We start from the raw sequence: 16,841 nt of genomic DNA, 5'->3' as shown, positions 1-16,841 counted from the left end.
AGACAAGGCCAGACCCACTAAGGATCCACACATGCCCAGGAGTGATGTTGGTTTCTGGGGCATCCTGTTTTCATTCATGCTTCCTGTCTAGATGCAAACAGCCAATTAGAGTGAGGGGTACAGCCTCTGTGAAGCTAACTGACTTGTGTTGGGACTCAGACCCACAACCTCAGTGTGCTATAGGGGAATGCACAGACTGTGGCTCTGGAGTCAGAGCACCTCTGTTGCTTACTGACCAATATAACCTTGGGCAAATCACTCTTCCTGGGTCATGGTTTCCTCATCTGTAAAATGAAGGGTCTGGCCTTTGCAGTGCCTGCTAGCTCTCAGTCTATCCCCCCGACAGACCGTGTTCTCCTTTCCACCCGCTCTGACTCCTACCGATACCAACTGTATCCTGAACAAGTCATCTCTGCCTCAGTTTCCCCTTCTGCAAAATAGGGATGATAATAGCACATACCTCCCGGGTCAAATGAGATAATTTTTGTAAAGCGATTCACAAAATGTTAAAGACTATATAGATGCCTTTTATTGTTACTGTTGTCATCTAATTGAGCTAACCAGCCCATGCAAATTACTGGCAGAATAAAGATGTACCTTCATGTCCTTCCTGGTGGGAGAAACTTTTGTACTTACATCCCATAAGATGTGGTGCCCATTCTAAAGCCTCCAACTCCCCTTTCCCATCTTGATTCTCCAGTTAACGACCAGTTTCAACACTAACTTTGGTGCTCCATGATATTATCATTATTGGTTTCCCTCTTCAGCTTAAGCAGTGTATATTTTGGTCGACAGAGGGCGCTCCAGGTGTTTAAAAAAACCCAGCACCCTAAGCAAAGAGTAGAAAGTTGGAGAAAGTGAAAAGTGAGTATCTCAGCTTTGGTAGAGAATTAGACCTGTAGGGTTAGGTTTCTACTTTTTTGCAGGGGATGTTAAATTACCTTCATATTCTGGGAGGGGGGGGGAGAAACAGGCATGTATTTTTTTTATTAAGAACTTAGTATCTAGTGGGCAGTGCTGCATCTTGGGGAAACTCAAGCAAACAAGATAGTCTGTATCATCAAGGAGTTTACATTCTTATAAGGAAAGACCACACAGAGAGAAGAGCTGAAAAGGAAGGGGGTGGAGGAGGATACCCATTCTGGGTCAAGGCTCCAGCTCACCAAGAGGTGAAGAGGTCCAGGGCATGAGTTGAGTCAGGAGTAAAGTGAACATGGCTTGGGCCTTTTCATGAAATTGTGGTCTGGGCAAGGAACTCACTAATAACTTAAAGATAGGTCCTAGGGTACAGGCATCTCAAGATATTCAGGGCTACTGGTAAAGGGATGAAGAAATCCAGAGAGGGGGTTGATCTTGGAGTGAAGTGAAAAAGTAAGGAATATTCTTCAAACAGCTTTAGAGTAACTTAATAAAACCTAATCAAAGGAGTCTTACTTTAAGACATAGGGTCAAAATTTTATTGTAGTAGTTAAATAGCTGGTGTGACTTTGGGTAATCATGTAACTTCTCTAGACCTCAATATCTCCATCTCTAAATTGAGAAGATTAGACTAGAAAATGTCCAATATTTTTTTCAACTCTAAAATCCTATGATCTTCTTCCCCTACTCAAAGCTTCACATAAAGGAAAAAAATCAGAAAACTATAAGCTCTACAAGTCAGAATTTCTGTATCTCCCATGTGCCTAGAATAATAATCTGTACACTCATATATATTTGTTGAATTATACAGATAATTGATTAAAAATGCTTGAATTCAGAGAAACACAAATCAAAACAACCTTAATATAACACCTTGTCACCATAAGAATGGCAAATATAGGTATATGTAATACATATGTATGTAGCATGTGTTATGAATGTGCTCAATGCATATACATGCATGTGTACATGTATGTGATTATATATTTTTCACACACACACATATATATGTGTATATATATGTGTGTGTATATATATATATATATATATATATGAAAAAATCCAATTTTGGCTGATGGGGAAACAGGTGCTTCAATATATTGTTGGTGCAACTTTGGATGAATGCAAACACTTTGGAGTTGACAATATACAACTTGACAATTTGTTAACCAAAACCAAACTCATCCTGCTACTAAATCTCCTATTTCTATAGATGGCATCACCATCCTTCCAGTCATCCAAGTGAAGTTATCTTTGCCTCTTCTCTTTGCCTTAATCCTCACAGCCAGACAGGTGCCAAGTCTTGTTAATGTGACCACTACAACATTTCTCATATCTACCCTCTTCTCTCTATTCACACATCTTCTAGGCTAGATGAAGTTCTCATGACTTCTTCTTACTTGGTTAATTATAATAGTCTCCTAATTTCCTCCCTGCCTCGTCTCTCCCTTCTCAAATCCATAAGCTGCCAAATTGATATTCCTAAAACTAAGATCTGACTATGTGACCACCTCCTCAAAAAAACCCAACAACATTCAATGGCTTCCTATTGTTCTCAAGGTGAAAAAATGAACCCCTTAACCTGGAATTTGAAGCCTTTCATAATCTGATTCCTACCCAGCTTTCCAGTCTTATTGTATATCGATCTTCTTCATGCATTCACCTTTCCAGTAAATGCCTGCTAACTGTTCTCCGTCAAACATCTCATTCTATCTTTTCCTCTTTGCCTTTGCACAAAAGGTCTTACCTGTCTAGAATGAATTCCCTCCTCCCTGATGTCCTACAGAATCTCTACTTTACTTTAAAGCATAGTACAGGTACCATCTCCTACATAAAGGGTTTTACTAAAACTTCCCAGTTATTAGTTCTCTCTCCCTCTTGAAATTACTCTATATTCATTTGAAATAATTTTCTTTTGTAGGTGCTGTGGTAGAATGTAATTATGCAACTATATGTTTTTTTAAAAGAGAAAAATTAAGATAAGGAAGAAAAATAAGAGCAAAAGTTGCAGACTTTTGGAGAGGTTTCAAAAGGGTCATCTTATTGGTTTGTTAATTTTTCTGGTTCTTCCTTGATAAAAACTAGGGGTTCTGGGTAAGGTTTTGCAAACACCCTCCTTCAGGCCCTCATTACCTCATATATCAACTGTTGCAATAGTCTGCTGGTGATCTCTCTGCCACAGCTCTCTCTCCCTTTTCCATTCCATCTTCCATTCAGCTGCCAAAGTGATCTTCCTAAAGCATGGGTCTGACCATCTCAACCTCCTATTCAGGAAACTCCCATGGCTCCCATTCATCTCCAGGATGAAATACAAAATCCTCTCTATTTGGCTTGTAAAGTCCTTCATAACCTGACCCCTTACTACCTTTCCAGTCATCTACATCTTGTTCCCGTGACACTGGCCTCCTTGTTTTATCTTGTACAAGATGCCCCATTTCCTGCATTTTCACTGGTTGTCTCCCATGCCTAGAATTCTCGCTCTCCTATGCTTCCTGGCTTCCTTCAAGTCCAAACTAAAGTCTCACCTTTGTAAGAAACCTTTCCTGGTCCTCCTTAATGCTAGTGCCTTCCCTCTGTGGTTCTCTCCAAGTGACCCTTTCTATATTTTGTTTGGACATAATTGTTTGAATGTTACTTCCATTACATTGTGAGCTCCTTGAGGGCAGGAACTACGTTGTATCCCGAACATTTAGTACTTGGCACATAGAAAATAGCTTAACAAATGCTTGTTGACCATTTATTTTGTAGGTTTATTTCATTGTTTATTTTGATCGATGGGTCATTACTAGGTTTATACATATATTCAAATTTACACTATTGAAAGCTGTAATTATGTAACATATGGTAATTGGTTCCAGCCCAGTGGAAATATTCAGTGGGAATTCAAATAATGAGACCACTTCATGGGTTTCATTATTGATACTAATCAGGAGCCAGCCAGTAATAAAATATTTTCAAATAATATTTGTTGAGTTAATTTGAATTGAATTATGGGTTTAACATCTCTAGATACTTAACATGAACCTATTCATATTCTCAGCCTGAACTTCATCACAGAGAAATACTTTCTTAAGTTTACTTTCTACCAGCTGTGAAAAGTAGTACTTCTTCTGGGTTGTCCTGAATTTGTCTTTGCTCCAGGAGGCCTTGAAATTAAAGTGGTCTAGGATTTTAAGAAATTGAGATTTAGCCTATACAGGCCCTTCAGAATTTGATAGACACCAATTACAGCCCATCTCATTGTTTTTCCAGATTTAAGAGTCCTATTTTAAAAGTTTATATATACCTTCTCCATTTGTTTTAACCCTTTTTAGTGGCCCTTCTCTGAACCGTTACAACCTAATTATGCTCTTTGCCCTCACCAGAATTGCATGCCGTCTTGTCATATAGACCCTAAAAGAATTCTAGTAGATTAATTAGGCATGATTTTTCTTCCCAGAAACCATGAATGCTTCCCTTCCCCAATGGATTACACTTGCTCATTTAACCTGCCCTTTATTGTAGATTCCTTTAATTTGCTATACAGAAGGGAGACTCACTGGACTTTGGCTCCCGGAGTCCCAGGTGGAACTCTTGTTAATGATTGGGAATTACAATGCCAATTACCCAGGCCTCCTATGCTACAGTTATTTATAACATCAGTTTCCCAGTTCTAGCCTGGAGTTAAATACCTTGACAACTTGTGTGCCTACACCGATTTGTCCTGGTAATTTATTTAAATCTAGTTTGTCAATTTGCATTTACCTACATGTAACATTTTACTGCTATAGTCAGGGTAGAGGCCCTGTTGTATCCCCTTATTATGGGGAAAGAAAGGAATTGTACTAGTGATTTCATTGGTTTAGGGGACTCTCAAATTCCCTCTACAAATGCAGTTTGGCACCTTCTTTATAATTTATAATCTTAAGCCCTGAGAGTTTAAATGACTGCCTAAGGTCACACAGCAAGTATATATCAGTGGCAAGACTTGAGCCCAAATCTTCCTGGCCCCGAGTCCAGCTCTCTGTTCATTATGTCAGACTGCCTCTAAAATGGAAGAAAGAAAGCAATTGACTACCTAAAGAGGGATGAACTGGTCCAGGTAGGCACTGGAGCAGGACCCAAATAAAGCAAACAGAGCAGGGCAAAGCTTCTGGGTCAATCAGCAGTCAGATCAGATCTGACAGTATTCACTACATTTCCAGCTTGGATGAAATAGGAAGACCAAGTCAGAGACCAAAACAAAATAAAACCATAAATGCATGAGATTGGCCAATTGAGGAAACAGATGCAAGAGATGATGCATGTGTTGATTCCTAACTCAGTAGGGGGCATATAATGGCTCCCTAAGGAGGCAAAGGACCTAAGGATTTGTTGGTTTCCTCATGTTCCTAATCAATCTGTTCCTTCTATGACATTTATCTTGAAATTATAGCTAGAATTAGCACAGGAAAGAAAAAAATTCACAAACTTAAAATTAAAAGCTGTTTGGGAACTTAAAAAATCTTTGCTTTTCAGAAATATAGTTTAATTCCCCAAAACAATATTTTTTTCAAATTTCTTAGAATATTTATTAAACTAAAAGTGTCCCAATGTCCAAAATAGTTTTATTTAAGTCAAATCTAATCTTAAATTCTTTTTTTTTTTTTTTTGCTCTTTGGAGGGCAATTGAGGTTGTGACTTGCCCAAGGTCACACAGCTAGTTTTTGTGTTAAGTGTCTGAGGCCAGATTTGAACTCAGGTCCTCCTGACTCCAGGGCTGGTACTCTATTCAGTGTACCACCTAACCACCCCCTAATCTTAAATTCTTAACAGCTCCTTTCTGCCTAATTCAAATTTGCATTTGATAGAGTAGGAAGACAATTGACCTTTCACTGATGCTTTATTCACGTCATCATTTTCAAATAAAGGAAGTATACTTCTACTACAGCTAGATAGTGCATTTAGGTGGCACAGTAACAGAAAAATGAGCCTGGAGTCAAGAAGACCTGAGTTCAAATCCAAATTTAGACGCTTCCTGGCTTTATCACCCTTGGCAAGTCATGTAACCTGTCTGCCTCAATTTCCTCAACTATAAAATGAGGATAATAAAGGCAGCTAACACAGCATTTTTTTTTGTGAGGATCAAAGGAGATAATAATCATCAGAAAGCTTGACACAAGTTCTGAGTTTTCTGCCTTGCCAGCACCTGACACATAGCAGGTGCTTAATAAAGGCTTTTTTTCCCTTCCAACCTTCCTCATTAGTTAGGATGGCTATACAAAGGAATACAAAAGTGTTGATGTCTATGAGAGTAACAGCATCAGAGAAATCTGAACAAGACTTTCCCAGATTACTTACCTCACTGAGAAGTTTGAGGCCAATTGGCAAGAATTTCTTCCAATTGGCTTCCCTGAAATTTCTCCATGTCATCATATACTCTCCTTTTCTCCTTTCTCAGATGACAAATACCTCTATTAATGTCTTGATCTTACCTATTCCCTCCCACCTTCTCCAAGAACATGCTCTGGTGATAATATCCTTATTCTCAGGCATTTTTACCAAATCTTTCTTTACCAGCTCCTTCCCATATGCTTACAAACATGTTCAATGCTCCCTAATCCTAAAAAAAAAAAAAAAGACCTTTTCACTCTTCTCCCATACTCAGTTATTGTGTCATTTCTGTCTTTTCCTTAACAACTTGTTGTAGTTGTTCAGTTGTGTCCAACTTCTTATGATTTCATTTCAGGTTTTCTTGGCATAGATACCAAGTGGTTTTGCATTTCCTTCTCCAATTCATTTTACAGATGAGGAAATTGAGGCAAACAGGATTAAGTGACTTGCTGAAGGTCTCACATAGCTAGTAATTATCTGAGGCCAGATCGGAACTCAGGTTTTTCTGATTCCAAGCCTGGCACTCTATCCACTGTGCCACCTAGTTATCCCTGCTTTGACAGCTACACTTCTTTTAAAAGTAATCTATAGGAGGGACCAAGATAGTCGTATAACAGAAAGTACAGCCAAACTCTCCCCTACAACTCCACTGCAAAGATGTGTAAATACATAAGATTGAGTCTTGATCTGGAAATTCAGGGAGAAAAATACCAGTGAGAAGGAAGAACTAAGATATCAGAGCAACAGGAATGAATAGTGTGGTCTCCCTCCCTCACCTGTGGTGGGAGGGGAACTGGCAGGGACCTCTCCTTAAAACAGATCTGTAAAATGCACCAGACTGAATCCTGAGTAGGAAATCAAAGACAAAGTCACAATGAATTTATTTTTCCAGTCTTGGTCAGCACAACGTGACAGGGTGGTTGCAGTCCCTACAATGTGTATTAAACAGGGAACAGGTTAAGAAGTGAGCAGAAACTATGTGACTCAGATCACAGGAACATGAAATTCATCACCAAAAATAAAAAGAGCTTTGACATCATATTTCAAGAAATAATGAAAGAAAACTGTTCAGAATTCTTAGAAACAAAGGGCAAAATAGAAATAGAAAGAATGCTTAAGTTACATCCTGAAAGAAGCTCCAAAATGAAAATTCAAAGGAATATAACAGCCCAAATCTAGAGCTTCATGGTCAAAGGAAAAAAAAATACTTCAGCCAGAAAGAAATAATTCAAGTTCTGAGAAGCGACAGTCAGGATCACACAAGAGATAGCAGACTTCACCATAAAAAAGCAGAGAAATTGAAATACAATATTCCAGAAGGTAAAGGAAATGAGTGTACAGACAAGAATAACGGGACCAACAAAACTAAGTATAATCCTGGGAGAGGTGGGGATGGGGAAATGGATCTTCAATAAAATATAGAACTTTCAAGCATCCCTGATGAAAAGATTAGAGCTACATAGAAACTATGAAGTGCAAACACAGGAGACAAGCAAAAAACAAAAAGGTAAACATGAATGAATAATCTTAAAGGACTAAACAAGGGTAAATTAATTACATTCTATTATGGAGAGATGATACATGTTTCTTTTCTGAATCCTATTATCATTGGGGTCATAGAAGGAATTTAATTAGACAGAAGGTCTGGGAGTGATTCTTTTATGTTTTGATGATCTTAGAATAATTGAAAGGAAGAGGAACAGGAATACATTGGAGGTGAGGAAGAAAAAGGTTAGGGAAAATTATCTTACATATGCAGGATGTGCAAGAAGAGGTATATACAAACAAGGCAGAAAGGGAGGGGTAGCTTCAGACACTTGGACCTCACTCATCTGAATTACTCAAAGGAGGGAACAATGAAAACAAACACAGAAAGGTACAGAAATATATTTCATTCTACAGGGAAATAAGAGGGAAAGAAAATAAAGGAGAATTAGAGGGAGGGTATGTAAAAGAGGTATTAATACATCCCTAGACCTAGGAAAAACAAACTCTAACTAAAGATATACAAAATATTTATAGCTCTTTTTGCAGTGGGAAAGAATTGGAAACTGAGGAGATGCCCATCAAATGAGGATATGGCTGTACAAGTTATGATAAATAAATGGATTTATATAGCACTTAGGTTTACATAGCATTTATACAGCAATTTAAGGTTTATAAAACATTTTACAAATGTCATCTGGTTTTTATTCTCACAGCAATTCTGGGAGGTTGGTGTTATTATTAACTCCATTTTATAAAGATAAGATGAGGGTATTGAGGCAGCCAAAGGTTAAGTGACTTGCCCAGGCTGACACACACCATAAGTGTCTGATGGGAGATTTGAACTCAAGTCTTCCTAATTTCAGGTCCAGGGCTTTATCACTGTGCCACCTAGAAACCAGATCAAGAAGATGTAATTTAACAATAACTGGACTACATGAAAGCTATGGCTAAAAAAGATGATGAAAATAAGAAAGCCTAGATACCATATTTCAAGAAAAACTCTCAGATCTTTCAGAACCAGAGGGCAAAGTGGAAATAAAATCCACTGGTCAATTCCTAAAAGAAATCACAAAATGAATATTCCCAGGAACATTAAAGCCAAAACCAAGAACTTCTAGGTCAAAGAAAAATAATAACAGCCAGAAAGAAAGAATTCTAGAATGGAGGAGCCAAAGTCAAGATTACACAAAATTTATCAGTCACTACTATAAAGGAGGGCAGAGCTTAGAATACAATATTTCAGAAGGTAAAAAGTATAAGTTTACAACCAAAAACAACTTGCCTAGCAAAACTAATAATAAGATGGATCTTTAATAAAAACAGAGCACTTCTTAGTTTTTCCTGATAAAAAGATCGGAGCTGTTTAGAAAATTTGAAATACAAACACAAGAATCAAGAGAAACATAAAAAAGTGACCATGAGCAAAGCAATCTTAAAGTACTAAACATTCTCGTATGGAGTGATGACAAATATGTTACCTTTGAATACTGTTATTATAAGCAATTATAGGGATAGTCTAATAAGACAAAAAGCCTGGGAGTAATATTATTATGTTCTGAGGATCTCAAAAGGAGCATGGAAAAGGAAAAAAAGAAATACACTAGGGAGGAAAGTGGAGAGGAAAGATAGTGAAAATTGTCTTATGTAATTGTAGAAGTCTACATAAACAAGAAGGAAGGAGTGAAGGAAACAGTTAACATGTGAACTTCCTCTCATCAAAACTGATCAAAGGAAGGAAAAATACACAAAGTTGGGTACTGAAATACATTTCAGTCAGTAGGGAAACAGAAAGGAAAGATGAGAGAAAGGAAAATTGGAGGGAGGGTAGATTAGGGAGACATTAGTCCTAAGAAAAACAAACTGTAAGGAAGTTGGGTCTCAAAGAGGGCTTTAAAAGAAAGGAAAGAAAAGAACCTGTGATTGAGCTCTAGGTGAGGGGAACAGAAGAGTAGCATAAAAATAAAAACTGACTACACCAAACCTAAAGTATTGGTTCTGAGTGCACACCTCTTCTCTCATCACCCTCTTCTTTATAAAGAAGGAGTGGGAAATTAAGAGAATGAAAAGCATTAGAGATTAGGATGGAGGGAAATAATTAAAGATCATAACTGTGAGTGCACCAAGAAAACCAATGTAACTAAAATTAGAAGAGAAGCAGATAAATGGTAAATCTTGGAAGGAAATTTCTCATAAGGGTCTTATGCTTAAATATATAGGAAACAGATTCAAATTTATTAAAATAGGAGCCTATCTCAACTTGATAAATGGTCAAAAATGTAAAGAGGCAGTATCTCATGTCTAAGGTATCGATTTCCATTGGGAAAAAAATGCTCAAAATCACTAATAATTAGAGAAATACACATTAAAACAACTGAGGCTCTGCCTTATATCCATCAGATTGGCAGAGTTGACAAAAAAAGGAAAATCACAAATGCTAGAACTATGGGAAAACAGATACAAGTATTTACTCTTAGTTGAGCTGGGAATTGTCTCAGCCATCCTGCAAAATAATTTTGAGCAATTTCTTAAAAAGGGGGGGGGGAGGCAGTTGCTACAAATGTGGAATGTTGCATGATCTTCCCAATGAGGTCATTATATTGTTAGTTTTCTTTAATAACTTTCTTTTGTTATAATAGAGACTTCTCATAGAGTGAGGATAATCTGTAAAGGTGTGTAACAAAAACAAAAGACATCAATGAAACTTTAAAAAAAGACAGAAATCATGGAGATGATTTCAGAGAAACCTGTAAAGACTTGTATGAACTGATGCAAAGTGAAGTAAACAGAACCAGAAGAACAATTTATGCAATAACAAAAATATCGTAAAGACAAACAACTTTGAAAAACTTAAGAACTCTGATCAGTACAATGACTGTGTATGATCCCTGAGCATTCATCATGAAGCATGCTCCTGGTAGAGATAGGAGATACTTAAAGTGTAGACTGAGACCCCCCCCCCAAAAAAAATTCATAGCCAATGGAGCAATTTGTTTTGGCTGACTGTGCATGTTTGTAACTGGGGTTTTGTTTTTCTTTGTTTTTCAGTGGGATTGGGGTGAAAAGGAGAGAAAGAAGATTTTCATTGAAAAAATTTAATTAAAAAAATATTAAGTAATCTATATGAGCTGCTTTAGCCATGCACCTTCTTCTTTCTCTAACCACGTGTAATCTGTCTTCTTATCCCACAACTAATGTCTAACCGGTCACCCCTTATACTCCCTTATTCAGTTACTTTCTCCTCTCTCGACTTCAGAGATATTTACTAGCTGTGTACCCTGGGTAAGGTATTGTTATGGGAATGGGAATTTAAGATATTCCCTTCCCCTAGGCCCTTTGATAGGCTTAAGTGAGTCTGAGAACCTTCCTTGATTTGAAAATATACTCTGGCTCCTAATAGGCTGAATGTGGTCACTGGAGCCTGTGGTGGGAGGTTTGATTTTCAGGAACACCCACACCTTAATACTTTATGATTGGGCAGTGGGACAAGAGGGTTGTTACATTCTCTGATCTAGAAGGCCATATAAACCTTATGTGAGATTTTGCTTTGGGGCTCACTTTGAGAAGAGTTGTATGATTTGACTAAACAGGATTCTGGGCAGCCGTTGAGCCCCCGGGCTTTGAAAACCCAGATGTTAGTGCTTCCCACTGTGGTAACTGACTAGGTATGGATGTAATGGTCAGACAGTTGGAAGCCTGTTTGCTGATATTTCTCTGTATTTGTTTGTCTGCTTGTAACTTGTTTGTATTCTCTGAAGTTCAGGGTGCTGACCTTTTTCCCTGACCTAGGTAAATGACATATGTTTGATTAAAGGAAAATTGTTAACCCATTTTGAGTTGCTTTCCTTTAGAAAAGCAGATCTAGGAACCTGTGTTGGCAGCCACCCTGGGTATGCTAGGGTGCTTGCTGGTACAGGTATTTAACTTCTCTGGGTCTCAGTTTTCCATTTGTAAAGGGAAGAAGTTGGACTTTATAACTTCTTCCTTGAAACTTGGCTTTCATGGTTATTAAACTAGTCCTTGTTTCCTCTGCAGGCACCTCATAGTCTTTCTGAGTCCCTTTAGGGTAAGTGTTCCCTGAAGGTGTGTCCTTAGTCATTTTGCTTCTCTCATTCTTCCCCTTGGAAATCTTCAATGATAACATATGTAAAGCATTCTTTAAAGCTTAAAGAGAACAATCTGAGCAATTCCCACAGCTTAGCAAGGGTTGGTTAGAAGCTGGTCTGAGCAGGACAAGTGTGGAAACGTAACATGTGGGTAACATTTGCGAAAGCAAGTATAGAGTTGTGGTAAAAGTGCATGTTGCTATGAGAGCAGATAATGAATATGAGTGAGTATGGTAGTAGGGAATCCATAGATATGCATTTGGGGAGTGACATGTTCATCATGGTGTGAGGGTATATGTCTACAGGAGAAGGACTCATGACCTGCTTAGTTGTATTCCCTTTCCATATATGCCAGTATTGGAGTACCCAATAAGAGGAAGACACCTCTCTAACTCATCACTACTTCTTCCAGCAGAAGGGGCAGATGAGGACAATCTGTTCCAAAGACCATGAAGGCAACTAAAGCGGGTGCTGTGAAAAAGCCTAGAGTTTGGTCAGACACGAAAGATACCTAGGTCATCCACTACATTCCTGGGCCATTACCCATCATCTTGGCTTTTGTCTTGCCACTGGGCTTTGATGATGCTGGAAGAGAGAATGAGGTTGACTACTTTGTGCAACTCTGTGTCACTTAAATTCAATTCACACGAGTCAAGACATCACCCATGATGTCAGTAGTCCTCTTTGAAAATGAAGGACAAGACAGCAACAATAAAACAATAGTACAATGAGAATTGTAAAACCAGACTCCATATTGTACAGTCTATTTGGATTATGGAAAGTTGAACTTGTCTCTGGGTTTCTGTTTCCACAGAAAATTTCCTGGCAAAAGGGCACTGAGAAATTTGACATGAACCTTTCACTTACATGGATCCTTATGATCTCAGTTCTCTGCTCCAAAGCCTTCAATAACTTCTTCTTCTTCTTTCCTCTTCTATTTCTTCTCCTTCACCTAGCTTCTTTTCCTCCTTTTTCTTTTTCTTCTTCCTCTTCTTTTCTTCTTTCTCTTCTTCCTCTTCTTCATCATCTTCTTCATCCTATCAGGTAAAGTTAATCCTCCTTAGCCTCTTACTTGAGCATATAATTTACCCACAATTTGGCTCCACTAACCCTTTCTGGACATAATTCATAGTACTCTACTCTCTAAACACATTAGACTACTCACTATTCTACGTATATACTGTGGTTCCACTTCCATGCCTTTGCTCAAGCTCTGCCTTATAACTATCCCTTTTCCTGATCCCCACTCTTTAAAGCATAATTAAAATGGTATTTTCTCCATAAAGCTTTTCTTGACCTCCAGTCAGAGACAATCTCCTTTGTGTGGTACTTTATACCTACATTAGGCACATATTATACATTATTTTTATGTAGGGTAGGTGCTTTCCATGTATATTATGTGTAAATTCACATGGTTTGTCTAAATGCAGCTCACAGAGCGGCATGAATAGATATCTTTGGAATTTTGCCCAGGCCTCTCCAACTGAGACTTTGATTCCTGCCCTGAGGAAAGCAAGAGAAGGGACTGCAAATGAATAACAAGTAAAACCATTTATCCAAGTAATCAGCAAACCAACCAGAGAAGTTATGAAAATTAGAATATAACAAAAGTTGTTGATTAGTCATGTCAGACTTTTCCTGACTTCATTTGGGGTTTTCTTGGCAAAGATACTAGAGTGGTTTGCCATTTCCTTCTCCAGTTCATTTGACATATGAGGATACTGAGGCAAACAGGGATTTAGTGACTTGTCCACAGTCACACAGCTAATAACTGTGAAAGCCCAGATTCGAACTCAGAAGATGAATCTTCTTGACTTCAGGATCAGCATGCTATCTACTGTGTCACCTAACTTGGCCACAAAAGTACACAGAGTCGATGAGTTCTCACAGTGAGAGTGGGTTATCTCAGCCCAACCAAGAGAGATTCCCTTATCTCACACAAAAGAAAATGCTCCAAAGTCTCTGGAGGGATAAGTTGGAAATCAGGGATAGATTGAGGAGCTAGATTTTCCCTGCATGCCTGCCTTTCAAAGTCCTTTCTCTTTCTATGGGTCGCTCCCCAAAGAGATTCTGGAACCTCTCATTTCTAAAGCAACCCCCCCTTTATGCAGGTAAGGAGAGGGCACTTATTCTTTCCACTAATGAGGAGAATCTTATTCAAATGTTCCATGCTTGAAGCCCGGGTTACATGCATTATATTTGTGTATGTGGCATCCTTTCCATATGAACCATAAGTTCCACAAGGGTAGTGACTATGTCTTATCTACACTCCTTATCTCTACCTGTATCTACTATAGTGTTATACATACTTTAATAATGTTTATTGAATTTAACGAATCAGATTGAGTGGAATTGAATTGAATTGAATTAAATTGTTCACTCAACTAATCCTTTGCTAGATTAGTTCTTTATAGAAAGTAGACTGTGTCCACTGAAATGAGGGATGATATCTCAGAACCAATATTCTTTTTACCGACTTACTTTTCCCTCTTAAAAAATATTCACTAGAGGAGAGGTTTCTCAAGATGTTGTGACCTTTCTCACTGTGCAAAGTTAATAATTAAATGTGATGTGAGAGTGAAAAGGTGAGGGACTGAGATATATGTTTTTAGCCTGCAAAAGTGGGTGCTAGTCCAAGTTCCATAGTTACTGATCTCCATTTTCCTCATTTCCAAAGATCTGACAAGCTCTGTGAAGGTTCTGAGCACCTTAAGAAAGAGTTGAAATTCAGGACAAGTAAGTTAAAAAGATCCATTCTCAAAACTGAATGGTACATTCTTAATTGAAGTATTATTGCTGGAAAAGGGAATATTTTATACCTGGCAACTTGATTTAGCTAAACGATACTATTTCTAAAGATTCTCTTAATTATTAACTGAGGGTTAGACTTGGATATAGTCTCAGTAAAATTTTCTGGGAATTTCTATTGACTATGTTTATCTTCTGTAAGTAAATGCTAGAGGGACTTTCAATTCTTTGGTATAGTTTCCCTGTCTTATATAATGTGTATTTGTTTATTTTTATTTTATAAGGGTGGCAAATAATGTTATTTCAAATTAATTTTTTTCCTAAATTGGAAACAAAATATGAAATAAACAAAAACAAATAATGAAATAAATATGCAAAATAAGAAAACATATCTAAAAGCCTTAACACGTGATACTGTGCATTCTAAGAAAATATTACCAAACTAACAAACAGCAACAAATTTATTTGTTTTGTATCTCTTTCCAAGTTTGTCTCTAATCCTATTACTTTTGACTTTATTACACGTGTACATTTAATTTTTATGTTAACATAACATTTATATAACATAATTTATTTGGCAATTTTCTAATTGTTAGACATCTAGGTTACTTCTAATTTTCTCCTACCTTTATAATAAAGTTCTTGACCATCAGATCCCCGCATTTTAAATGTTGAAGGTGATGTGGAAAAATTGGTGCCTTAATTCATTGTTGGTGGATTTGTGAGCTGATTCAACTGTTTTGGAGAGCAATCTGGAATTATGCCCACAGAGTTATTAAACTGCCTTTACCTTTTGACTCAGTAATACCACTAGTAGGTCTGTTTCCAAAAATGATTAGGGAAAAAGGAAAAGAACCTATATGCTCTAAAATGTTTATAGTAGTTCTCTCTTTTTTCTTTTCTTATTTGAGTTAATAAATTTATTTGATTTTTATTTCAGAACTTTCCTTTAACATGGTTAAGGCAACAACTGAATTGAAATAATATATTAGTTATATATTATTAAAGATAAGATCATCATAATTTTGTGCAATTCTACATTTTGCCATTTGTAAGACTCATGTAGAATGAAACTAAGGTTGCTTAATTTCATTTTTATAAACAAAAGTGAAAGTAGTAGAAAACAGTTATTCTAGAGCTACTAATAGCAAAGCATTAAAAATACTACAGGGGCGACTAGGTGGTGCAGTGAATAAAGAACCAGTCCTGAAGTCAGGAAGACCTGAGTTCAAATCTGACTTCAGACACTTAGCACAAAAACTAGCCATCTGACCTTGGGCAAGTCACTTAACCCCAACTGCCCTCCAAAAAGCAAAAAAACAAAAACAAAAATACTACACCAGAAGAAAAGCAAGAGGAACAATATTACTCTCTAGAATGTCTAAAATGCAGGTACCTGATTATAACATTTAAAAAATCTGTATTTTTGGTGGCCTATAGGAAGAGTAGTTTCACTACTGGAAACTTGATGCCATGAAAGTCAAAACTCTTGAAAGGTTCACAACTATAAAATCACTATAAGGTTACAAATGCAATTAACAGCTTTAACACAAAACTGTGTTAAACAGTAATATTCTTAGTCATAATACAATACAAAGGCTCTCATGCAGCATTTGCTTCTTGGCTCCCAGTAAGGGTTGTGGGTCTCATACAAAAGATGCTGAGTTAACTACCCAAGCTCATCAGAGTTTCCATTATGTAAAAGATACAATTGGTTGGATTTTAAATGTCTGGGATAGCATGATCTATTAGAATTTTTATAACACTTGATGCCATCTTTTTATTATGCATTTAAAGATGAAAGTGGTAATGAATCTAGTCCTTCAAGCCAATTAGATTATGATCATAGGTTTCATAAATGTGCTCAGTGAGAAGACCATTACTTCCTAAAAACTGTCTTTCACTCTAGAGGTTATCTTCCCAGTTTTTCCTTATGTTTTTTCTTCTTTTATATATATATATATATATATATATATATATATATATATATATATATATATTATCAAATGCTTTATTAACTTCTAGTTTACATCATTCATTTCCACAAGATTTTGAGTTGCAAACTTTCTCCCCATTTTTCCCCTACCCACCACCCCAAAATAGTGATCCCACTGGATATCCCCTCCTCCAATCTGCTCTCTACCATTTCTTCCCCCACACCCCCTCTGATTTTCCAGTAGAGCATGGTGAATCTCTATGCCCCAGTGCCTGTATATCTTATTTCCCAGTTAC

The 16,841-nt window shown here is 37.2% G+C and overlaps 1 protein-coding gene across 1 annotated transcript in view; it reads left to right on the top strand.

Annotated features, from left to right (window-relative positions):
* Window positions 1-14,456: 14,456 nt before the first annotated feature.
* The window catches only part of DDC (dopa decarboxylase), a 121,014-nt gene continuing 118,629 nt past the window's right edge, over window positions 14,457-16,841 (top strand). Inside the window, exon 1 of the mRNA XM_069084513.1 lies at window positions 14,457-14,597. The gene's annotated coding sequence lies outside the window, so the exon portion shown is untranslated. The remainder of the gene's footprint in view (window positions 14,598-16,841) is intronic.

This window comes from Petaurus breviceps, unplaced genomic scaffold (genome assembly GCF_028583685.1).
Source record: "Petaurus breviceps papuanus isolate PSGF00001 unplaced genomic scaffold, PetGlider_PUasm1.0 174, whole genome shotgun sequence".
In the NCBI taxonomy this organism is placed as follows: Eukaryota; Metazoa; Chordata; class Mammalia; order Diprotodontia; family Petauridae; genus Petaurus; species Petaurus breviceps.
The sequence above is the reverse complement of the archived record's forward strand: the minus strand, read 5'-3'. Positions and strand labels throughout refer to the sequence as shown.